Source organism: Marmota monax, unplaced genomic scaffold, assembly GCF_021218885.2.
Source record: "Marmota monax isolate L192 unplaced genomic scaffold, Marmota_monax_Labrador192_F-V1.1 WCK01_AAM20220418_F8-fsc00019, whole genome shotgun sequence".
NCBI lineage: Eukaryota > Metazoa > Chordata > Mammalia > Rodentia > Sciuridae > Marmota > Marmota monax.
In genome coordinates, this window is record NW_026695242.1 from 16,450,863 (window position 1) to 16,477,267 (window position 26,405).

The following is a 26,405-nucleotide window of genomic DNA, read 5'->3' on the forward strand; positions in this document are numbered from 1 at the left end:
TTTAGAGTTTACACAGCACTTTCACATCTTTATTTGTATTCTCATGACACTTTGAAGGCAATTTGTGTGTGTGTGTGTGTGTGTGTGAGAGAGAGAGAGAGAGAGAGAGAGAGAGAGAGAGAGAGAGAGAGAGAGAATATCAAGATTTAGAAAGTTCAAGAGGCTTATATAGGGTCATGTCATTAAATCTGAGGGGCCGATGTTCAAAGGGTTAGCTCCCCAGGTAAGAATGCATTATGAATGCTTGGGGTTTCATCAGTGAGCACTGTTGAGCACAACCCAACTAGACAATCTGAACAGACTTGCCTTTCCTCTTGGTCTGAAATTTTTCAAACTTAGCTTTGACCAGCAAAGTTGTCCCATTGTCCTTGGAATTGTGTCCAAAACCACCTCCATAAAAATGACAACTACATCTGTCTGCAAACTCAGAATGGGATTAAATTACATTATATCCCTGGGTTTTAACTGGTCTGCTCCTAACAGCTTTCCTCCTGTGGAATATTCTACAACTCACCAAAAATGAGAAAATTAATTTGACTGCCTTCTTCCCAAAGAGAGGTTTGTATTGTGCACTTTTGTTCAAAGAAAACTACTGCTGTTGTTTCTGTGGTACTGGGATTAATTATGTCAGAACATTTTCTTTTGATTGTCTCCTTTTCTATATTTAATAGAGCTGGAAAAAAATAAAACTCATTTTTGCTCCTTCCCACACTGAAACCCTTACCCCATTTTCTAAGACAATTAACAGAACATAAGAAAGACCCAGCAGCCGGGAATATGTGAGGTCATATTACAGAAGATCTCTCCAGAGTTTCCAGAGACTTCTCCCTTGCCTTCCCTCATAGCTTTTCCTGTTTGCTTATCAGCATGGTAAGTCAAGGGGGCACATGAGACTGCAGCAGGTAAACATGAAACTAAAACAGCAAGTCTTCCTTTCTCTTTTTTTTCTGGGACTTCTTCATTTGCATAAATTAAAACCTATTCTAAACTGGCTTTGTCTGTCTTTGCTTTGGCATGAAGTTCTTCCCTGTTCAGTGAATAGCCAGTCTTGGTGGCCTCACTTCCTCCTGTCTTCTGCTTCCTGAACTTTTTGTCCCTCAACTTCTCCCAGATATCCCTTGTCAAACTGGCATAATTCTTTCTGTTAAACCTCAGTTGGTAACCTTGGAAAGTCTGAATCACATCCAAAAGGAATTCATTACTGCGTGGGGGTGACTTTGGCTTTCATGAAAATGAATGCTCCGAAACCATCAGCTTTGGAAAATAATTCATTACACATTTTTTTTTTTTTTGTGGGGAAGGGGATAAAATGTCTCACATAAAAGCATCTCTTCTTGTATGGGTATCCTGCATGACCTATCTCTTATGAAAGAAAATGTTAGGACAGTCAGCTATTTGGAAACATTGTACATGTAAGCTTTTATGCTGACTTTCAGCGGGAACAAGATGAATCATGAATACTTAAATTTTTTTCCCCCATGGTTCTGCTTAAATCCTAGTTTAATTGTTTCAGAGTATGCACCTGGGAGACGCTGCATGCAATATGGATATGGGAACTGGGACTTCCAAGAACTGTCCAGCTTAGTGGCCAGTGGGAATGCCGTTCCCTGGAGCTTTTATCTCAGTCCTCCTTTCTCTCATTATTTGGGCACATACTTTCATGTTTCTCTTTCTCTTGTGGTAAAAGAATACTTAACACTAGTCCTAGTATTTGAAGGTTAACAAAATACCTTCAAAGATTTTTTTCCTTAATTTAAAAAATATATATAGAGAGAAGTAATTTTTTAAAAATTGTAAGATTCATGTGTCTAATATCCAAATTTAAAGACTTCAATATTTTGTCTCATTTGCTTCAGATTTTCTTTTTACATGAATACATAAATGCAATAGAGATTAAGTAAAAACTTTCTTTGTACTGCTTCTTAAATGTATTCCTTTTTCTCCTTCTCTGCTTTCAAAGATTTGTTACATATTCTTCCAGTCCACATTTTTATATCTGTATTACCACTCTCTAAATAATTTGTAGTATTTGAGGCAGACAATTCTAATTCTCCACGGACTACTCAATGTTCCCTCTTCCATTCTATCAGAACTTGGTCATGTTCAAGAAGCAATGGCCCAGTGAGTTCCATTCACTCCCCCTTCCCAAAGTTGGGACAGCCAGCTAAAGAGTGGGATGATGGGTAAGGAAGGACATAATCTAGTTTTGGTCAGGGAGCTGTAACTAGAAGTGCTAATGGTGGAACTTTTAGAAAAAGAAAACAGAACCAAAGCAAAAAACATTGCTTTCTTGGTACGAGGGGACAGGTTCAGATTCAGACCCATCTTTTACCTTCTTTCTCTTTGGATCTAAGCAAAGATACATGTCTGACATGGGAGTTATCATCTTAAGATCTTGAGGATGGAAAGATGGCATAGAAGATGGAAGCAATAAAAACCTACAACCAGTAAGCCTGGTTGTAGGTTTGAGACCTTATGAAAATAAATTTTCAAGTCTTTCCTCATTTTAGGAGACCTGATTAATATCTGGGCCACCTTCAACTGAATCCTTACAGGACAAAATTATAAACCACCCTTTGGTTAAGCCACTGTCATTTATGTTTTTTTAAAAAATGCAGCCAAACACAATCTTAATAAAAACAGTGTTATCCTAACAAATGGTTCTACAACTGGCTTTTTATGTTAGATCTCAACCTTCATACATACCTAGTTGGTTTACTTTTAAGTTCATTTTTACTATCCATTTCTTTTCAATGAATATTTAGATAGCATCTAACTTTCCACTGTTACCAATAATATTGCTTTGCAGAACTTTGTACGTTCATAATCATCAGAGCTTCTGTACTATGTGAGCTCAATGTGGACTCTGATGGACTTTTTTTAGATTCTAACTTGATTTTCAGTGGCTTTGTTTTTATTGACATAAAATAATGGTTCATCTTTATGAAGAACAGTGCAGTGTTTCCAGTACATTTATACATTATGCAGTAATCAACACATCCTTTATCCCAAACATTTATCACTTTTTTGTTTTGAGGACATTCAAAATCCTCTCTTCTAGCCATGTTGAATTATACAATACAATATTGTTGACTATAATCACCCTTCTATGTCATAGAATACCAGAACTTACTCCTCTGATTGAGTCATGACTTTTCCCCCAATAACCAATCTCTCCTCATTTTCTTTTTCCCTAAATTTTTAAAAATAGAATTATTTATGAATTTAGTGGCATAGATGGCTAATGGTAGGCTTTGTGACTCCTTAAACTATATTTTGTCATATTTTTTTGTTTTTTTCTACTGTGTTTGTTAAGGCTCTGACAAAGTGGAAACAAAATTCTGAAGAAAAAGAAATTCCAAAAACATCAGTACCTGAGTAAGAACAATTTTGATTTTCACTAGCTTTATGATGTTCCCTTCTCTTATGCCCTTTGTGGACCTGAAACATCACATTAGGATATTTTTAAAATTGGCACTATTGACCTTTTGAGCCAGATCATTCTTTGTCATGGGGGCTGTTCTGTGCACTGAAGGATGTTTAGCAGCCCGTCTGACCTTGACCTACTGGATGTCAGTAACGTGCATATCCTTCACTGTGACAACCCAAAGTGACTCCAGACATTGCAAACATCACCTGTGTGGGAGGGTGTAGGGCCAAATCTCCTCTGGTTGAGACCATTCCTCTGGAGTAGGTAAATGATCTTACAGTATTTATGAGGAGAGTGAACAGAGAATCTCATGGAGCCAATAGAATATCTTATAATTTTAAAAAATGGTTATGTTAAGCCCATTTAAGAAGACTACTATATGTAGTATTTGGCTTGAGGAAACATATTTTTAACTTTTAAGTTGGGGGAGATAATTTAGGATCATTAAAAACCTTTTTAAAATAAAAATATGAGAAGCAATAACTATACTCAGTCTTAGAATTTTCCTTAATATGCTGTATATGTCTACTAGTTTAGTTCCCAGAAATATTTATGATACAAATATTGTTTTGTACCCATTTTATAGATAAGAATACTAAGGTGCAAAAAGGTTGAAGCTTTCACTTTATAGAAATTATCTTTAATTCTCACCACAAGCTTTCAAGTTCTCTGCTATTATCATTGTATATATGAAATAAAATGAAACAAATTAATAAATCTAACAAAGGTACCATAGCAATAAACTGTAAGATAGTATTCAATGTAGATTAATATAGATCTATCCATAAACATGAACAAATTAAAACAGGTATCTACTCAATGCTATTTTGCACTAGGGATATAGATCCCCTAAATGGAATTTAAAAGCCTTTTTATACATACAGAAGAATTCAATTTTATAATTTGTCATAGAAGATAATATTTATCTCTGATTTTATGAATTTCAATTCCTTCCTCTGTCTCTTTCCCAACCTCCACATTCTTTCCAGTAAGGATTTAAGTAAGGCAGCTAAGCAGATGTATGAAACTAACAAAGCATAATAAAACGCCGCAGAGAAACATAAAATGGATTTAGAAATGATGAGAAAAACACTGTAAGACTCGTACTCTGCTATGAGAAGGCTATAAAAGAATTTTGCTCTCCAACAGCTAGAAGGAAAAAGGAAATGTGGTCAATTACACAGTTCCCAGGGTCCACACTCAGAAGCAGTGCCACTGTTCTTGATGGTGAGATCAGACAGGAATCCTCCCATTGCTCCTGACAAAGTCACACTACACCCAGCGTATGGAACAGCATCCTCAACAGTATTCACACAGCAAACCCAATGATGCATCTCATAAAACTGAGAGAGAATGTAGATATAATTCAGGAAAGGTATGTTATTAATTGCAAATTGCCTTTTTTCTTACTGATTCTAATTTGTGAAGTTATCAAGATGTCAAATTATTGAAAATTGTATACATTATATTTTAAATTGTATATATAATATTTTAAATAATATTTAGAATCTTTATTTGATACTCCATAAATCTTTTGACAAATTTACTTTATTTTTGGCAATACTTTCCTAGGCTTTTAAAAATTCCTGAATGTGCCAAGACTCCCAAATCTATGGTATGGAGTTATCATAGGGACACCATGGTTTGTGCTACTAACCTAATACTGATTTATGTAACTTTATTTCCCCAGTCTGCTCAGCTGCTTATGTTCTGTAAGGCTCAGGGCACTTTATAAATTAATAATTTTTAAAAAGCCTACAATAATAGTTGCAAAACCAGAAAAACCCGCAGTGGGCAGATTTCACTTTCTGTTCCACATTGCTAGCACAGTTCTATTAGTAACCTGAACAATGGTGAGCATTATTGTGGCTTTTCTTTTTTTAAACATTATACCCTTAAAAGAAGTTTCAGCAGAGCAGATCCAGATGCAAATGGCTAAAATTTCTACTTCCTGTTGTAATTCAGAAAGTACCGATATTTATCATTATCATTTATTATTATTATTATCATTATCATTACAAATAGTGAAAGTAGGGATGCATAAATAAAGTCTGCCCTGGGGGCAGCCTGAAGCTATATTCCAGCAAGTTCCTGTGCTACAGTATTATGAGAATTTTTATCCATCATCAATAAAAAATGAGCATAGCAGTTATTATGGCAGTTTCCACAGTCAAGACTGTTTCTGCTATTACATCTCTTAGTAAAAGGGTGATGCACTTTCCATTATATGATGTCAACTCATCCACCTTTTCGACATTAAAGTATAATGTACAATCTTTACATGGATTCTTCCCCAGTGAAGTCACATTGCCATGAACTTGGGGCAGGGACACAATGGGGCTAAATTAACTGTGGGCAGAAAGTAAAGTAAATTACATTTTTTTTATAAACCAATAGCAACACTGAGAAATGCCTTCATTTCTTTTACAGAAAGGAATGGAGTTGAAATAAATTTGATAAAATAAATATTTTAGAAAGTTGCCCTGTGCTCTCTAGTGGTGGAATTATGCCAGTCTAATGCCCTGGATGCTGCAATGGGCACACTCCCTGGGACTGCAAAAGAAGCAAATACTTCTCTGTGCCCCAGGCTTTCCAGGTCCAAGGCTGTGAATGAGAAGTTGGAGCAGACTATTGCAGCCATCTTCAGGTGCGTGGAAGTTGAGGCTGAATTCTCAGAATACTGAAGTCCAATCCTTACATCCTGCTTTTCTTTACCTTCCCCTAAACCTTTTGAATTTAATTTTGTTCTATTATTGATTTATTTATTTGCCTAACCACTTCAGCTTGTGGTCATCAAAGGGATAGTATTTAGAGAATACTAAGGAATAGGTATGGGGAACTTTAAGAAGTCTGAACCAGGCTTGATGGCACACCCCTGTAATCCCAGCAGTTTAGGAGGCTGAGGCAGGCGGATTGCGGAGTTCAAAGCCAGCCTCAGCATTGGCAAGGTGCTAAGCAACTCAAATGAGAGCCTGTCTCTAAATAAAATACAAAACAGTGGGTATGTGGCTCAATGGTTGAGTGCCCCTGAGTTCAATCTCCAGTACTTCCCTTGACTCCAAGAGAAAAAGAAGTCTGAGATTTGGAACAGAAGACTCCAATCTGAGTACTGTGCTTGCTTCTTCTTAGATGTATTGATTTGGGCAAATTTCTTTCCATTTTCATGCTAGATAGGATTGAGGGTATCTGATTTCTGTGATTTCTATTTCTCTAAGAGATAATGGCTGTCTTGTTAGTTACTCCTAACTCAGAGCTAATTGGAACTTGCCAATCAGATTTTTTCCCCCAGTGACATTAATAAAATGATATTTGTAAAAAGTTTAACTTTCCCATGTGAAAAAGGAAACAAAAAAAGCTAATCTGTGGGAAGAAAAGAATATGGTAGAAAGAAATAAAACAACAAGTGTAAGGAAATTAAACTGAGATTTACTGTATTTGTAAGCTAATGGAGTGGGAGGTAATCATCCTAGTCCTGTTTTAGTCTGATTTTTGGATGTTGTGACCAAAAGATCTGAAAATAAAATTTTAAAGAAGAAAAAATTTATTTGGGTCTCATGATTTCAGAAGGCTCCTTCAATAGATGGATAACTCCATTGTACTATACCTGAGGTGTAGCAGAGAATGTGGTGGAGGAATGTAGCTCAGGACATGGCCACCAGGAGGTAGAGAGCCTTCTCCTCTCATCAAGGACAAAATGTATACCCCAAAGACATGCCCCAGTGACCTCCTTCAGCCACACCTGCCTGCCTATGCTTACCTCCGAGTGAATCCCTGGGTGGGATATTAATGCATTGATTAGGTTTAAACTCTCATAACCCAATTATTTCACCTCTAAACTTTCTTGCATTGTTTCACACATGAACTTTTGGGGAAAGTTAATATAGAAACCACAAAAGCCCCCATTTAGATCTTACCAAAGATGGGGCTGTTCACCTACCCTCTGGTCCTGGGAGATAGCCACTGTCTTGGTTCTAGAGTTCTTCCCATTGCTTTTCTGGAATTTTTCGGTTTTCTTTACCTGAAACCATGAAAGTTCTATGACAGTCTTTGATGTCTTGATTTTCTAAAAACTACCAATTTCTAAACCACTCTCTTTTTTCTTTTAAATTCCAAAATTCTTTTTTTTTGTTTATTCATTTATTTTATTTATATATGACTGTGGAATGCATTACAATTTTTTTTAAAGAGAGAGAGAATTTTTTTAATATTTATTATTTTAGTTTTCGGTGGACAGAACATCTTTATTTGTATGTGGTGCTGAGGATTGAACCCAGTGCCCCATGCATGCCAGGTGAGCGTGCTACCGCTTGAGCCACATCCCCAGCCCTACAATTCTTATTACACACAAACAGCACAATTTTTCATATCTCTGGTTGTACACAAAGCATATTCACACCAATTTATGTCTTTATACGGTGTACTTTGGATAATAATGATCATCACATTCCACCATCATTTCTAACCCCTTATTCCCTCCCTTCCCCTCCAAACCCTCTGCCCTATCTAGAATTCATCTATTCCTCCCATGCTTCCGCTCCCTATCCCACTATGCGTCAGCCTCCTTATATCAGAGAAAAAATTCAGCATTTGTTTTTTTGGGATTGGCTAGCTTCACTTAGCATTGTCTTCTCTAACTCTATCCATATACCTGCAAATGCCATGATTTTATTCTCTTTTATTGCTGAGTAATATTCCATTGTGTATATATGCCACAGTTTTTTTTTATTTCATTCAACTATTGAAGGGCATCTAGGTTGGTTCCACAGTTTAGCTATTGTGAATTGTGCTGCTATAAACATTGATGTGACTGTGTCCCTGTAGTATGTTGTTTTTAAGTCCTTTGAGAATGGTGGTTCCATTCCCAATTTTCCAAGAAATCTCCATACTGCTTTCCATATTGGCTGCACCAATTTTCAGTCCCACCAGCAGTGTATGAGCGTATCTTTTTCCCACATCCTCGCCAACACTTACTGTTGTTTGTCTTCATAATAGCTGCCATTTGGATTGGAGTGAGATGAAATCTTAGAGTGGTTTTGATTTGCATTTCTCTAATTGCTAGCAATGATGAACATTTTTTTCATATATTCGTTGATTGATTGCATATCATCTTCTGAGAAGTGTCTGTTCAAGTCCTTGGTCTATTTATTGATTGGGTTATTTGATTTTTTGGTGCTTAGCTTTTTGAGTTCTTTATATACCATAGACATTAGTGTTCTATCTGATGTGCAAGGGGTAAATATTCCAATCAAAATCCCAATGACATTTCTCATAGAAATAGAAAAGGTAATCATGAAATTCATCTGGAAAAATAAGAGATCCAAAATAGCTAAAGCGATCCTTAGCAGGAAGAGTGAAGCTGGCAGCATCACGATGCCAGACCTTAAACTATACTACAGAGCAATAGTAACAAAAACAGCATGGTATTGGCACCAAATTAGACTGGTAGACCAATGGTACAAAATAGAGGACATAGAGACTAACCCACAAAATTACCATTATTTTATATTAGACAATTGTGCCAAAGACATGCGTTGGAGAAAAGTTCAACAAATGGTGCTGGGAAAACTGGAAATTTATATGCAACAAAATGAAATTACACCCCTGTCTCTCACCATGCATAAAACTCAACTCAAAATGGATCAAGGATTTAGGAATAAAACCAGAGACGCTATGTCCAATAGAAGAAAAAGTAGGCCCTAATCTCCATCATGTGGGATTAGGCTCCAACTTCCTTAATAAGACTCCTTTGGCACAAGAATTAATGTCAACAATCAATAAATGGGATGGACTCAAACTAAAAACTTTCTTCTCAGAAAAAGAAGCAAACTGTGAGGTAAATAGAGAGCCTACATCCTGAACTACTCTCTCTTTATTGGCATGTTGTGAAGGGTAATGTCCCTGTTGTGTAAGCTCATTCATTGTGTCTCCAAATATTTCCTGGGCATCTACCTGGTGCCTAACACTGATCTAGATGTGAGAATACAGCACTGAATAAAACAAAGTCATTGCCAAGAGAGATTAATATTTGAGTAAAGGGAAACAGAAAGTAAAATTTAAAAAAAAAGTAGGTACATTGTTTGACAGAAAAATGAAGAATGTGTCAGAGAGTGGTGGAGGACAAGGGTAGATTGGTTTAAAAAAGCCTCAAAATGAAGTAGCTTCTGAGACATGAGGAAATTAGGCAGCAAGATGGGAGAACATCTGGAAAACAGTGGACAGGATGGGAAGTAACAAAAGTCTTGAAGGAGTGAACATTTCATGTTTGACGAACAGAGAGATCAGAGTCAATGTAGAAGATAGATGATGTAATAGTTCATATGTTATAGTAAAGCCTTTTACTTTTTTTTAATTTTTATTGTTGGTTGTTCAAAACATTACATAGTTCTTGATATATCATATTTCACACTTTGACTCAAGTGGGTTATGAACTCCCATTTTTACCCTGTATACAGATTGCAGAATCACATCAGTTACACATCCATTGATTTACATATTGCCATACTAGTGTCTGTTGTATTCTGCTGGGGAGGGGAGGGGAGGGGGAATAGTAGAGGATAGGAAAAGCCTTTTACTTTTATTCTGGATGAGATGGAAAAAACCATTGAAGGTTTCTGAACAGTGAAACAAAATGATTTGCATTCATTTAGAAAATATTATTGAGGTGCTATGTTAAAGGTAAATAGAAGATGGAAATGTGAAGCAAAGACCTGGGTAAGGAAGCAAAGGCAGGGGTTCAGGTGGGAGAGGGTGGTGGCATGAATAAGAAGGTTGTCTCTAGAAGGAAAAGTGCAAGATTGCTATTTAATTTAAAGGCAGAAGCTATAGGACTTATTGTTGGTTTACGGATGAGCTTGAGAGAAGATAGACATCAAGACAGGTAAAGACTTTGGCCAAATAGAAAAATGGATCTGTTGTTGATAAAATGAGGAAGGTGACAGATGGAGCCATTATTTGAGTGGGGAAAATTGAAAGTTTCACTTTGGATATGACAAATAATACTAGATGCAGAAGTAGCAAAGTCTAATAAGAATTTTTATATGGGAGTCTGGAGGTCAGGAGAAAGTTCTAGACTAGATATCTAGTTTGTATTCTTGCCTCCATTCTGCCATTGGCCCTTTGTCTTTTCAGAGAAACATCCAATTTGGGGCTGCTAGAAAATTTAATTTTTTTTTGTTTTAATCAGTGAGATTAAGAATTAAGGCGATTTGGCTAGGGATGTGGCTCAAGCGGTGGCGCGCTTGCCTGGCATGCATGCGCCCCGGGTTCAATCCTCAGCACCACATACAAACAAAGATGTTGTGTCCACCGAAAACTAAAAAATAAATAAATATTTAAAAATTCCCTCTCTCTCTCTCTCTTAAAAAAAAAAGAATTAAGGCGATTAATGGTTAAGATCAAATATTTGGGGAAAAAAGCAAGAAAAAAATTTATAGCCCTTATTGATTTTCTTCATTTAATTAGTTTGGGTCAACATATTTTTTGTTTTTGAAAAAATACAATAAGCAGCAAAACATCATATATCTGAAAATGAATTTATTGGAAACGTGGAACTTCTGAGAGATCACTGTGATAACAATTAACAAATTAGTCTTTGATGTATGAATTGTTTAACAAGAATATCAATGATAGAACTGAGCACTGATTTTGTGCTTCTGTGCCAAAACTAGTAAAGCCCAACATGAATAAAAGTTTGGCCCTGACCAACAAATTAAAAATAAACAAAAGTAAAAGAAAAATTGAAGACCCAAATAAGTCCCTATCTTTAAAAATTTTACATGTCAGACCTTGAAACTTGACCTTCCCAAGGTCAGTTTACAACAACTAGAAAATTTGTCAAAAACTGTCTTTGGTCCTTTTTTCTCACGATTTTCAAAATTTAACTTATACTTTTGTCCATCCACTTTCCTAACTCTATAAACCATAGAAATTGTGTTCCAGTGATACCTTGAAAATACAAAATAAAAAGATCTTACTTCTAGTACATCTCAACTATTGGAATACAGCTGAGAATACAATTGAGTGTAAAGAATAACAAAATAGAGCTAACTTCTTAATCCTACTCAGGATCAACCACGTTATGTTGACAAATTCATTTATATAGAGCCCTCCAGTGCTTCACTGATGGAAGTGATAGAGCAATTATCCTATACCAAAGTGTCAAATATGTCTATCTTTAATCCTTCGAGCCTTCTTCATTGCTTTATAATAGCTTTTTTCTTTAATCCTCACATTAGTAGCATTTACATATCCAATTCCAAAATATTTTAATGGCAATTTTCACAGATGGCACTTACAACCCAGTAAACATTAATTTGGCTACCTACCAGGTACTGTGTTACACATTGGTGACATTTGGACAAAATGCAGCCTCTGTCTCCCAGTAAGAAAGAGAAAGCATATTTTGGAAATTTCAAAAGGGTAGCGTTGCATCGTATACAATGAAAGCCCCAAATGAGGCATTTATCAACCCAGTAGCGTCAATGAAGAGTTCCTTGGCAAGTCTTGGAAAGCAAGAAGGTGTTTATCAGGAAGAAAGACAAGAAGGCCATGGCTAAGAGAAAAGACCATACTTGATAGAGCAATAAGGAAGAAGGATTAGTTGCATAAGATCATGTGCTGTTGGAATGTAAATTTCAAGATAGGAAGTCACGAGAGCTTCAACTAGGGGGAGAAATTAAGAGTTCAAGCTTGGACTGAACTTAGCCCTGCTCTTGCTAGGGCCCATTCTTTTCTTAAGACAATTAAAATGTTTTGCGGGGCAGGGCTGAAAGGAAGAAGAGTGTACTAAATAAGAACTAAATAATTGATTTTTTACATCTGTAAACGTTTCTTCTTTTATGTTATCCAGATGCTGCGGGAAGAAGTGATGCAAAAAAACTGGAAAATAAATACTATGGAAATTAATTAATTAGAATATTGCTTGTTATATTTAAAAGTAATCAGAAAGAATGACAGGAATTCCAAACATCTTTTAATTGATTATTAGAGATCACAACCAGAAAGCAAAAATATAAGTAATGAACTATGGGGTATCATTTAACAGTTCTAAAATGTTAAAATTATGACCTTGTTTTGGTTCTTATGTCTGAGGAATTACCAGAGGGTAAATATTTCTGAAAAAAGGAATTAGGAACTCAGTTTCAGCCTGGGTTGCAACATATCTGTTCTTAGGTCTTGCTTCATAGAAAACAAAGAGGATATTCACCAAGGGTTTCTTAGAAATGGTTTTAAATTCCAATGGATTACATTGTAGGAACTCAGAAAATTGGCCAGATAAAAAGATTATAAAAAAGATGCAACATATAAAAATATTAACTTAAGCAACACAATGGAGTTTACTAAAGATTCATAAGAATAGATATATATGTAATATATAATTGAATTTCAGAGGTCTTTATGATATGAGTCTGATTCTATGGCTAAAAATATAACCACCACTACACATATTTTTGGTTCTGGTATATTTTAATTTAAAAAATTATTCCCCAAGTCCTATAATTATTGAGATTGCTGACCAGTTTTATTTGAAAACTTTTTGTAGTCCAGGTTAATCATCATGTTGGATAAAAATAGGCAAATGACATATGCTGTCTTTTAAGAAATAGAATTTCTGGCTTTGTCTAACCTAATTAACTGGTTAGAGTAGCCATCCATAAAAACAGAAGCTAGCACTTCAGGGCCCATTAGCATCACCCCATGAAGCTGTTCTCCTTAGCTGGCTGATTTTTCTCTTTCCAAGCCTGAGGATCCTAACCCAGAATATGTAGCAGGTTCCATCCAAGTTTCCTTTTCCCATTAATCCTATAAGTGGTTAGAGTTGGTTAAATAATGGGCTGGAGACCTGGGAAGGGTTTTATTTATTTTTTATTTTTTTATTATTTTTTAAATATGGTTGTTGTTGTTTGGGTTCATGGCTTGCCACAGTTACTTTCATCAATGTATATCTACACATCCTGTCCTAGAAAGCATTCTGTAACTTAAAAATAAAATGAAACTGAATCTTATACATTGTTTCATAGAACATTAATTCTCAAAAAAATCAATTTATTTGAAGAGCATGCTTTGTGTTGACTCTGCATTCCAACATCACCATGTAAATTACTGCATGGATCCTCCCTAAGGAAGAATCTCTTGACCATTAGGACATCAAACATTCTGAAACTTCCAGCTGTATACAAATCTATTTCCTTTCTTTTCACCAGAATTATCAACTTTATCTGATCAAAGAAGTTTTGTTTTCCTTGTAAAATATATTAGTAGTCTGGAATTCCACAATTTTGAAACTTGTTATTGAAAGACATTAAGTCAGAATTTCGAAATCCATAATGTTAAAAAATTGATTCATTCTACATATCTACTTCAAATATGATATAACAGAAAATTTATGGTCATGTATATTATTTCAAGGTTAGAGGCTTCTGTTTTAGAACAAGGGATGACAAAAAGATTTTCTTATTTCCATTCTAAATCATCTCAATATTAGCAAAGAATTCTTGATTAGTCTCCTAAAGATAGTAGCTACTACTTTATCTGGAAGCATAATGTAAATTATACCAGGTTTGGGGTCAGAGCATATTTATAGTTATTAACACAATGAAAAGTTACCAAACAAAAACAAAGTGGAACAGAGTTTACATGATTCCAACATGCACAATTCCAAAATCATAGCAATTAGGTATAAACTGTGTTTGATATTCTAATGATATTTGATATTCCATAACAAGACTCACCATGACAAACCCCTATGTAGACAAAAAAGAGAATAGAAAAGTATAGTGTTGAGCGAGAAAATATCCACAGGTCCATATTCAGGTTGGAGCTGCCTGTTGGGGGGCTAAACGAATTACAAATGAAATTAGGATCCAAACTAGCAGCAGCACATAAACACTGCGGCCAAGGTGGGGTCCTTTTGCTCATGAAAAAACTGGAAAAACGAACTACTGCTGACTTACTGCTTGGTACTATGGTATGAGAGGGGAATGGGAAAGTATTAACACAACCTTAAATCAAATAATAATTTCTAAGAAGCAACATCAAGAATTATACAACAAAAATATATATGCAATGTATAAATATGTATTAAGTATTATATAAATATATTATATTAAATGTTATAATATATATACATGAAACAAGCCCTAGGTAAGATGAAACAGACTCAATTTAGAAATCTGGAAATGATAGTATAGTCATTTAAATAAATATAAATAAATAAATAAATAAAAATGAAGCATTTGGTGAAGCAACTCTGAAGAAAAAAAAAAAGAACCATGTATAATACAATTATATTATTTGCATAGAATGCATCACAAAGAGCAAAATAGATGTCTAAAGGACAAGCAAAATTAGTTGAGAAATATACATGATTGTTTTTAGAGACTCCAAGAAGAGATAGTGAAGAAATGCTAAAGAAACAATGTCTGAACAGATATAACTGAAATTTTAAAATGTAAATAAAGACAAAAGTGTTCACAGAAAACTTTGAATTTTGGGTACTCTGCATTACAAGCACAAATAAAATCAGAACTAAAATATTAATGGTATTTTAAATAATACCAAAACCTAAAAGAAAAACATTATCTACAGAAAAATGATACATGCTGTCAGGAAATTTTCTTTAGCAATGGAAAACACACAACATAATGGAGTTATATAGTTGGAAGCTACTGAACATAATACCTATAATATAGATTTTAAACTGAACATAATACCTATAATATGGATTTTAAACCCAGTTAAAATATAAAATTGAAATAAAAATGGACACATTTTTAGACATGTAACTACTGAAAGTATTTACCACAGGTGCTCAGTTTAATGAATAAAGATTATCATAGGTAGAGACATGAACTTAGAAACTGACATATTGCCACCAAAGGTAATAATTAATTGGCTGCAAAACAATTTGTTTTATTTATTTGTGAAATGTGAAGTTATAATTGTAATTGATAATAGAAAGATGATAGGTTTAACGCATAGAGGTAATGTGATAAGTTCTATATCATGTATGAGAGAAGGGGAGAAGGATACATAGTATTAGAATTTGTTAGAAAATGTAAGTAGTTACATGTTTTTTTTTTAATCCAGAGTATTTACTAAGATAATAATAGAATTACAGCTAGAGTTAAGATGTAGATGTTTTGAAAGAAATAAGAATACAAAATCTGTTGGGGAGTTGGGGGATTAGACCAAAGAAATAGAAAGTATACTTTCATTTCAAACATGCAGCAGACATTTATTTGAGTTTATACACTATACATTTTCTGAATGTCTAAAATTAAATTAAATTAATATTTAAATACTAAGTTGATAACATATTAGAAAATTAGATATTTAAAAAGGCATACCTAAATTGAAAAATTTTAAAATATTTAGAGTTCAACAATTACAAAATGTAATAAATGATATTAAGTGTGTAATATTTAAATTATGTTTTATTTAAATAAATTTAGAATCTTACGTTTCTATTTAAAAACAAGATTTTTGAAAATAAATGAATTTAGCTTTCAAATTAAGCTACAAAGCAATTAGGGAGAAGAAATTTCAAAAATAAGATTAAAATGCAAAATGAGTCAAAGAATAAAAAGATCAACAAAATTAATTATAGTTTGTTAAAGAGTTAACAAAATAGTCAAATTCCCAATAGATATGCTCAACATGATGAACATGATCTAATCATGTATATCAATGTTTAAGATCATAGGAGAATAATACACAAAATAGATTTTTAAAAAAAGAAAATCTGAATGAAATATAAACATTTTTAAAATAAATTAACCAAATTAAAAATAAAAAACTATAGCAAAGCACTAGCTATTATATGGATATTATTTATAATCAAAATTATTGTCATTTCTCATTTTCCCTATTTCCAGTGAAACACAAAAAAACTCAGGAACCTGAGTATTCTCAAGATTCATTTTGTCCAAAAAGCAAACAAATACAAAATAATCAACAAAATAGAAAAACAGAGAAAAACAACTGATTTTATGAGACAAGTAATAATCATGAAATCAAAATCAGTCAAGGATTGGGGGGTAGGGATCAAAATTGCGAACTCATGTCAAAAGATATGAGTTCCTGAACAAAATGCTAGAAATAACAAAAACAATTCTCAGAGGAAAAAACTTATACACATATTAATAGTTATTAAATATTAACAGTATTCAGGAGCAAATGCACAATTATTACCAAAACAAAACTGAGGAACATCTTTTACATACACAGGGTTGGAAATATTTAAGAAGTCTTACAATATAAAATATTGGCAAAGGCAGTGAGAAGCTTGCAAAACATAGGATTTCCAACTTTGGCAGAAAATAAGTTCTTTGTTTAGCAATGGAGCATTATCCAGATCATCCAGATTATAACAGAGGTATATCCTTAATTATGCCAAAGTTCCTCCTTGAGGCATATTACCCATAAAAGCATAAATCAATGAATTGTAGAAATGCACAAAATGCACAATGAATGAATTGTTTCACTATTCATTTTATTTTTTATTTTTTGTATTTTTTAATATTTATTTTTTAGTTTTTGGCGGACACAACATCTTTGTTTGTATGTGGTGCTGAGGATCAAACCCGGGCCACACGCATGCCAGGCGAGCGCACTACCGCTTGAACCACATCCCCAGCCCCCCACTGTTTATAATAGCAATAAAATGGAAATAAACTAAAAAAGTTTCCAAAAGGAGAATGGGTATATAAATCATGATTACTATTGCTATGAAGCTGTAGAATACAGAGATGTTTACATGAATGAGCTAGAACTACATATACGAATTAATAAACTTCAAAAAATTTAAATGATCAGAAAAAAGACAGAATGATACAATAGATCATGTGTATAACACTGAAAGCACAAAGAAAAATATTATATACTGTTTATGGACTCAGACATATGTATTAGTAATAGTCTACAGTTAGTCACAGAAAAAGCTGCTGCTGATGACAGCAGACTAGCAGTTTCAATCAAAACACCATAGAGAATAGATGAGTGTATGTATAAATATAGTCTGGATGAGACATTTGAATGGTAGGTCAAAGAAGAAATCAAAAGGGAAAAATAAACTATACTAATACTCCTTGAATCAGCAATGATACTAATGAGAATACTACATATAGAAACTTATCTGTTAGAGATAAAATCATGTTTGAGGGACATTCTTAGTATTAAGTATTAAGTATATCAGAAAAAGAAGACAAGCTCAAAATCTGTGAGCTAAGTATCCATCTCAATGTTATAAAAAAAAACCCAGCAAATTAAATCCATAGAAAGCACGGGAAAAGAAATAACAAAGACAAAAGGAGAAACTTTAATGAGACTAGAAAAAAGAAAAACATTTTTCAACTCATTATCTCAGACAAAAATTACTGTGATTTTTAAAGAAATCATCTAGGACATCAAAAGAAAGAAAATGACAAAATTTCAGACCAATTTACTTATGAAGAAAGATGTTTGAGTACTGAGAAAAGTACCAACAGTCCCTGACTTACAATGGTTCAACTTAGAACTTCTTGACTTCATGACAGTACAAAAGCAATCTGGCATTCAGTAGAATCCATACTTGGGATTTTGAATTTTGATGTGAGCTAGCAATAATCAGCATGATACTCTCTATTGATGCTAGTTAGGTGCTCCCAGTTAAGCCACAGAAGTATGTGGAAAAATGTCCAAAACTCTGTGGTATACTGCATGCATGGCAACATTTTTTGGATGCAGATATTTATTAAATAACATGAGATATTCAACACTATCATAAAATAGAGTATGAGTTGGATGATTGCCTGAAGGTATTTATATGTATTCTGTGCTCATTTAAGGAAGGTAAGTTCAAGCTACAATGTTCAGTAGGTTGTATATTAAGTATATTTTTAATTTACAATATTTTCAAATTATGATGGATTTATTGAGACATAACCCCATTGTAAATCAAGGAGAATTTATATTAGACCCATTTCGGACTTCTGAACTACAGAATAGTAAGACAAAAAATCTGTACTATTTTAAACTAAGTTTGTAGCAATTTGTTATAGATGTGAAGCAATAGGATATTAATACTTCATAATTTATAATAGAAATCTTAGCAAGAAAGAAACTTCTCTAATTTTAATAAGCATCTATAAAAACATATAGTATAAAAATCATCCTTAAAGGTAAAATAAAAGTTTTCCCTCTGAGATCAAATACAAAATAAGGGTTTTCAATGTTCCTTTTTCTGCTAATAAAGTGTTGAAAATGCCATAATGTAGGAAGAATAAATGGTAAAAAATTAAAAAGAAAGAAAACAACCATTATTTGCAGAGAACAAAATTATGAATTAAAATCCATGAGAATTTATAACAAATATTAGAACGAAATCACAAATTTATCAAACTAAAAGGAATCAGGTGTCCTTGAAGATTTGACCAATTGCAAAGCTACTACATATAAAGTAAAAGATGAGTCTGGAACATCTTGTTTTATTAAAAAAGTAAAGAAGTCTTCAGAAAATGAAAAGGATGTGTCAAATTATACAAAGCCAACTTGACAGAGCTCCCTACTGGTTATATGAAAGGCAAAGTTAGCCTAAAAATGAATAATGACAGTCACAACCATTGAATAAAGAAGAATTCATTAATGCATAATTATAGCAAATAAATAAGCAAAGGAGAAGAGAAAGCTTTTCTTTCTAGCACAATGATTGTAATGATTAATTCAGATAAGAATCATAAGTGAATGTTTAAACTATTGGGTGAATGTTTGTAAAGAACAGGATAATTGTTTAGTATTCAAGGATCTCTCCACAGTTTACTTATTAATAAAAAAGAGAAATAAATAGTAATGAGAAATGAATGCTAATTTTAAAGTGGAAAAATTTGATGGACATCACTTAATTTACCTAAGTTAATTTCACTAAAAGGGAAAAACATATCATGTGGCTGCTGTGATATACAGGAGAGAATAGATTAGATAGATAGATAGATAGATAGATAGATAGATAGATAGATAGAAAGAAGATATAGAGATACAAAGGCTATACACAAACTCACATGTCTGTATGTATATACAAATATGTTGTGAAATGCTAGCAAATGGTAAACTAGGTAAAGAGTTAATTGTAATTTTTATGCTAATATTTTTTACTAAATTGTATTTAGTATTTAGTATTTGGTACTAAATTGAAGAAGATCTAAATAAATGAAGAAATATATATGATAGTAATGAATAAGAATATTCACTACTGCAAAAAAATAAAATTATCTTTGGATATATCTATTGACTCCAAACTACAAAATTCCAGTCACTTTTTTTTTTCAGAGATAGGGAAGAGCTAAAGTACACAGAGAAATGCAAGTATTAAGAATGACCACAACAATTTGTCTTTCTAGTTTTGTTTATTTTTACTTCATGGATTTTGAAATTTTGTTGTTAGTTATATACACATTTAGGAATGTTATACTTTCTTGAATAAGTTACCCTATGATGATATGAATTGTTCCCTTTTATCTCTGAAAATACTTTTGTTTGAAATTTATATTATATCTATGGCTCTACTCTGATTTCTCATGCTTACTCTTCCCATCTTTTGCTTTTAACCTATTGGCATTTTTATAGTTAAAGTATGACATATGTATAGAGCATATAATTATTGCTTGCTTTTTACGCATGTTGAAAATGTATATCTTTTAATCACAAAATGTAGTCCATTTATATTTAAATTAATTATTGTTATTGTTGAAAAAAAACTCCTGACATGAAGGTCAGTGGAAAATTGGGTAAATGATAGGTTTGATGATGGGAAATTTTTGGAAAAAAGGATGAATGGGGGATGGGATTATGGCTCAGTGGTATAGAGCTTATCTAGCATGTGTAAGGCACTGGGTTTGATACCCATAATCACATTAAAAAAAAAAAAAACTAAAAAACAACATAAGGGTATTGCAAACATTTACAACTAAAAAATAAATAAATAAAAATAAAAAGGATGAATAGTCCTGCTGTCAGGCTCAGAGAGAAGATTGTTAGAATGCTTTTGTTGCAATTTTTCATTCTCTCAGTTATCATCTGGCACTCAGTAACAGATTTATTTTATTGTTTGTTAACACTTTTATTTTGCAAATAAAAATTTTTCATCAGTTTAACAAAAGAGTGTAACCAAATAAAAAACAAAATAAGGATGTGGCTCAGTGTTTGAGTGCCCCTGAGTTCAATCCCTGGTACCTACCCACCCACCGCCCCCACAAAAAAAAAATTTAGAAACTTTCGATACATCTTGAATTCTTTTTTAATAAACATATTTTTCCTTGTAAAAAAAAGTTTCAATGGAAATTTTTATCTTACATGTTATATTATTATAATAAAAACTCAGGTTGCTAACTTAAATAGAAATTTTACAAGTTTTATATATATATATACATATATATATGTATATATATATATATATATAACTTATCTATAATATATATAATTTTTCCCAGTGTATGTTAAAATTAACATCAAATCATTAAGACATAACAACAGATTAGAATGCCACCTGAAATGAAGTCATGCAAACCCACTGTAATTCTATGGGAAAATTTGTTTAATAAGCAGATTTGTTCATATCTCAAAAAAAGAAAAAAAAAAGAATGACCACAACAGTTATGAAGAATCTGTTCTCTCTTTTTCTTTTAAGCAGAAGGAAAAAATGTAAGGAAATTACTCCCCATGAATTAAGGCTTTTTATAAATCTTTAGTAGCTAGCTAAATAGCATGGTATTTACACAAAGATGGACAAATTATTCAGATAAAGAAAGCAAAGCCTCTCATCTATGATTTATGATAAACATGCACTGAAGAGCACTGAGTTAAAAATAGTCTTTATAGTAAATGTTTCTGAGTCAATTGGAAATCCATATAGGGGGAAAAAAACAGAACCATCACTATTATACATCATACACAGAAATTAAACCCAAGTAGAATAAAAATCTTAATGTGAAGGGTAAAGCAATACATCTCTAGGAAAATACATGGGAAAGGATCTTCCTGACCTTGATATGGATAAATTTTTCTTAATTGTCTTATTTACAATTTAATTGTGTGTTGTAAATGGTACACATTAAAATTGAGAGTTTCTATTTATAAAATAGAAATAATATGAGTGAAAAGGGAAGTGGGGAAATGTATTTCTAACCCTTTTAAATTCAAAAAAGGCTCATTTACTAATTTATAAAGAATTACTACAAATTAGTATGATAGGAGAAAAAAAGAGAAAATCCTATAGAATATTGGGCAAAATCTTGAATAGGACCCTACCTTCCTTTAAATGGCCAATAAACATACAAGAAAAAGTGTTCGAACTTATTAGTCAAGGAAGGTGCAAATAAAAATACTAATAACATTTCACAGTCATCAAAATGACAAAAACTAAAAGACTGATAATAGCTAGTACAGGCAAGTGCACAGAGCAATGGTACCTCTTATCCTTTGTTGCCAGGAGTATAATTATTATCCTGGTGTTTGAATGCAGATTTACATGACATAAGACCTGGTTGAAGAATGTATGGCCATGAATTCCTTTTCCATTCACAAGTGCTTACTATTCCGTTCTTTGTAGGAAATGTGAAATCCAGGTAAGTCTTACCAGGTTGAGCAGCTTTGAAACCTCCTCATTGAACCCACAAACTCTTCTGCATGGAAAACATTACACGTCTATATGTGGAAGGCAAAACTGGTTTTCTGTTTCTCTTTTCTGACTATTTTGCATACAGCATTTATGCCATGTTTGAATTGTATTTCATTTTACTGCAGTTATTTTATTTCATATTATTTTATGACATTTTATCCCATTTTCCCATTGTGATTATGTTATAATACAATTGATATTGATACATCCTGTAATTTATCCCGTCCTTTCTTTCTTCCTTTCATCTACACACACACACACACATATCTTTCAAATAACTGTGAATGATTTGTGAACTACTCTTCACCCTGTTTTCCACTTTGGTATCATTAAAATTTCCAAAGTCTACTCTAGAGCTCAAGCTTTCTCAAAGATCAATTCACTTACCATTGGATTTTGTTGATCCATCCCTCAAAGAGCTAATTTAAATTTCTCCCCACTAAGTAGAATGGTAAGTCACTTCTCTAGGTCAATATTTGCTTTAAATTCTTTTCCACTTGATGGAGTTCATGATATGTGTAAAGCATTTTCTTGGCTCTTTTAGAGTGGGTTACATATGTATATAAAAGTAAAAAGGAAATGAGTATAAACTTTTCCAAAAAGCCTTTCTGAAATGAATGATCATTTTATTATTTTCTCAGATAAAATTAACTCAGTCACTTGAAAGAAATACAACACTCATATTTAATGCAAAGTATTGAGATGAGAGAATGAAATATATCTGTATTTATAATTCATCATAACATTTTATATTCAATTTTCACTTTGCCAAAATGCATATATCACTGTATTTTAGAAAAAGCAAGAATTCTGAGTACTTCGTGAATAAAAGCCAAGGATGGTGGTGGGCAGAATTCCTTTTAGTAGTAGTTTTATTTCAATAGAAGTTATATTTTTAATTCTTTTGTGGAAGCAAAAATCCCAAAGAAAAAATTTAAATGTTGCAACATGTCCTCTTACTATATAAAACATAAAGTAAGTACTTGAGTGTAGCTCAATAGCAACGTCCACCTCTGATCCCATTCACTTTAAATCCTGACTATAGGATAACAGGAGTTGGCCAGTAAAAGAATAACCTTTCTCAGGATTCATTTTACTTTTGAGTCCCTTCTGCATGAAATGATAATACTCAGGTTAGAAACTGGCCTCAGTGCATCTTTCTGTAAATGACTTACCACATAGCAAACTTGATTCCACAAACTATAAACTATAGGTACCTTTTATTGGCAAGAACTTATGACATATTTTTACAATAGAAGATACTGTTCTCCAGCAGGGAAACTTTAAATAATTAAGAGTTATAGGACTACAATGAGAAACTGACCACATCTTCGCCTGAAAAACCCCTTCCTTTATCTTATTTTCAGATCTTTCATGTGTGACCTTCCAATTCTTCTGCTAAAGAAGACTGAAGTTGTAAATAGAATTTCAACTCAAGGTTCTTTTATTCACCTCACATAATTAATCAACGATATCTAAAGGTTTCTTTTCCCTTAAACCATTTCTCCCTAATTGCCTGATTTTCTCCTATGAATTAGAATTTTCATTTGGGTCTTCTCTGAGCCTAATTTCATCTGTGTCATAATATTGGAGACTAGAGAACTGTATTGTATGTTTAACTTATTTTACTTTAAATCTTTTTTAACTTTGGTCCTCTTGGATATTAGATTTCTTTAGAGGCCGACAGACCACGAAGGCTACACTATAGAATGCTTTGAGTCATAAAAAATGATTTGTGCCTCCATCATTAACCATTATGAATTTCTTTTCTCTGAAATAAAGTTGTATATCCATAACATAATTCTGGTTTTGAGTATTATTGCTTTGTTTACAAAGTTTGGATATTTTTTAAGTATTCAAAATTAAAAGTGGACTCACTCTTAGGAAACTGTGGCATAAATCCAGGTTCACACACACAGGCAAAAACCAAACAGAGGTTTAACAAAGAACCATTTAGTGTAAATGATCTCTTAATATGGCATAAATACAAATTCAGTTAGGAAATAGAAAATGGTAATGTGGTTCCCACAGGAAAATCTTCGCTGTGGAAAAAGATCATCATGGAAGAATCACACTGCGGAGCAAAGTGACTCTGCTTTCCATGCCCTAGTCGCACTCTCTTGCTATGGAAGAGGATAAAATATCAAGTAAACACCAAATAAAAAATAAGTAAGGCTGAGGATCTGAAGTTGAGGGTGAAATGAAGAAAGTTAGAATCTGCAGAACCAGATAAGACAAAAAATTCAGGCAAATATAGTTACTAAATATCTTCATTTTAGCAAGCTAAACTTTGGGCAATAAATGGCCTACATCTGTGCATAAAATGTGTGGCTATACAAAAAAGAATGCTGAATTCTTTCATTTATAAAAGAAAAACAGCACTGGATTTAGGAAATAGGCACAATGATAGAAAAATACTCAGCAAATGCAATCACCACATTAAAAGGGAGAACTGAGGATCAGAAAAATTAAGTGACATGGCCAAGTTTACACAGCATGTCAATGATGGGACTAGCACTGGAGAAACTGACCACATCTTCCACTGTCATCCACAATATCTAAAATATTGTCTCTCTTTAAACAGTTTATTAGTTCGCATTCATTCCACAGTTATGTGTTTAATATTTTTCATGTGCCAGGAATCATGTTCAGTCCTGAGGACACAAGGTACAATATTAGTGTGCCAATATGCAGTCTTTACACTCATGTAGCCTATATTTTTTGAGGAAAACCAACACAAATAATTATTTACAAAACAAATTAAAGAATTCAACAAGGAAATGGAGGGCGATATAAAACCTTTAGGAAGTATCAGCTATTTATCTTGGGATCAAGATCTATTGCTCTGTTGTACTTCCTCTCACTGGCATTAAAATATGTCTCTTTCCTCACTGTCCTTGAATTCTTTTGAACTTCCTCCCCACATTTTTGTTGGTGCATTAAAATTATAAATAATAATGGGATTTTTCTTACATATTTATACATGTACACAATATAACAATATGGTTTGGTAAATATCATGCCCCAATACCTCCCCTTTCTCTGCCCTCCTCCCAGTTCCTGGTCCCTTTCTTATACTCTACTGACCTCCTTTCAACTTTCACAAAATTACCCACATGTCTTACCTTTTCCTTTCTAGTTTCTTCATTAAAAAAAAAAACAACATAATCCTTGGTGTTCTGAGTTTGGTTTATTTCACTTAACATTATGCTCCCAAGTTCCATCCATTTTCCAGCAAATGACATACTTTCAATCTTTTTTATGGCTGAATTAAAACATCATTGTGTATATATTCCACATTTTCTTTGTCTGTTCATTGGCTGATGACATCTAGTCTGTTAGGTGTCCTAATAACTTCTCTATTGTGAATTGTGTTGCTAGGAACATGTATGTGTGTGTATTGCTACAGTATGGTGATTTTAATTCTTTAGGATAAATACTGAGGAGTGGTATAACTGAATCATATAGAGTTTGTGTTTTAGTCTTTTGAGGAAATTTTATACTGATTTCCATAGTGGTTGTACTAACTGATGATTACATTAAGAGTGTAAAAGGGATTCTTTCCCCTCACATCCTCTCCAGCATTTATTATTGTTCCATTCCTGATGGCTGCCATTCTAGCTAAAGTGAGATGAAATCTCAGGGCAGTTTTGACTCACATTTCCTTAATTGCTAATGAACAATTAATTAATTAATTAATAAACATTTTTCATGTGTTGTCCATTTACATTTCTTCTTTTGAGAAATGTCTGTTTAGTTATTTTTCCCATTAATTGATTGGGTTATTTGTTTTGTTGGTAAATTTGTTGAGTTATTCGCATATCCTGGATATTAGTCCTCTCTCAGAAGAATATCTAGCAAAGATTTTCTTCCATTCTGTAGGTTTTATCTTCACATTCTTAACTGTTTCCTTTGCTATGCAGAAGTTTTCCAATTTGTTGTCATTCTATTTACTAACTCTTGCTGTTATTTCTTGAGTTTTAGGTGTCTTAGTGAGGAAGTCCTTGCTTGTGCCTATATGTTGGAGCACAGACCCTAATTTTCTTTAAGAAGTTGCAAAGTCTCTGGTCTAATTTCTAGGTCTTTGGTTCATTTTGAGTTAACTTTTGTGGGTGGTGAGAGATAGAGATCTAGTCTTATTTCCTACATATAGGAAACCTATATATTAAACAGGCTATTTTTTCTCCAATGTGGGTTTTTAGTGCCTTTAACAAGTACAAGATGACTGTATCAGTGTGGGTTTGTCTCTGTCTTCTATTCTGTTTAACTGATCTTTATATCTGTTTTTGTGTCGGTATATGCAGTTTTTATTAATATAGCTCAATA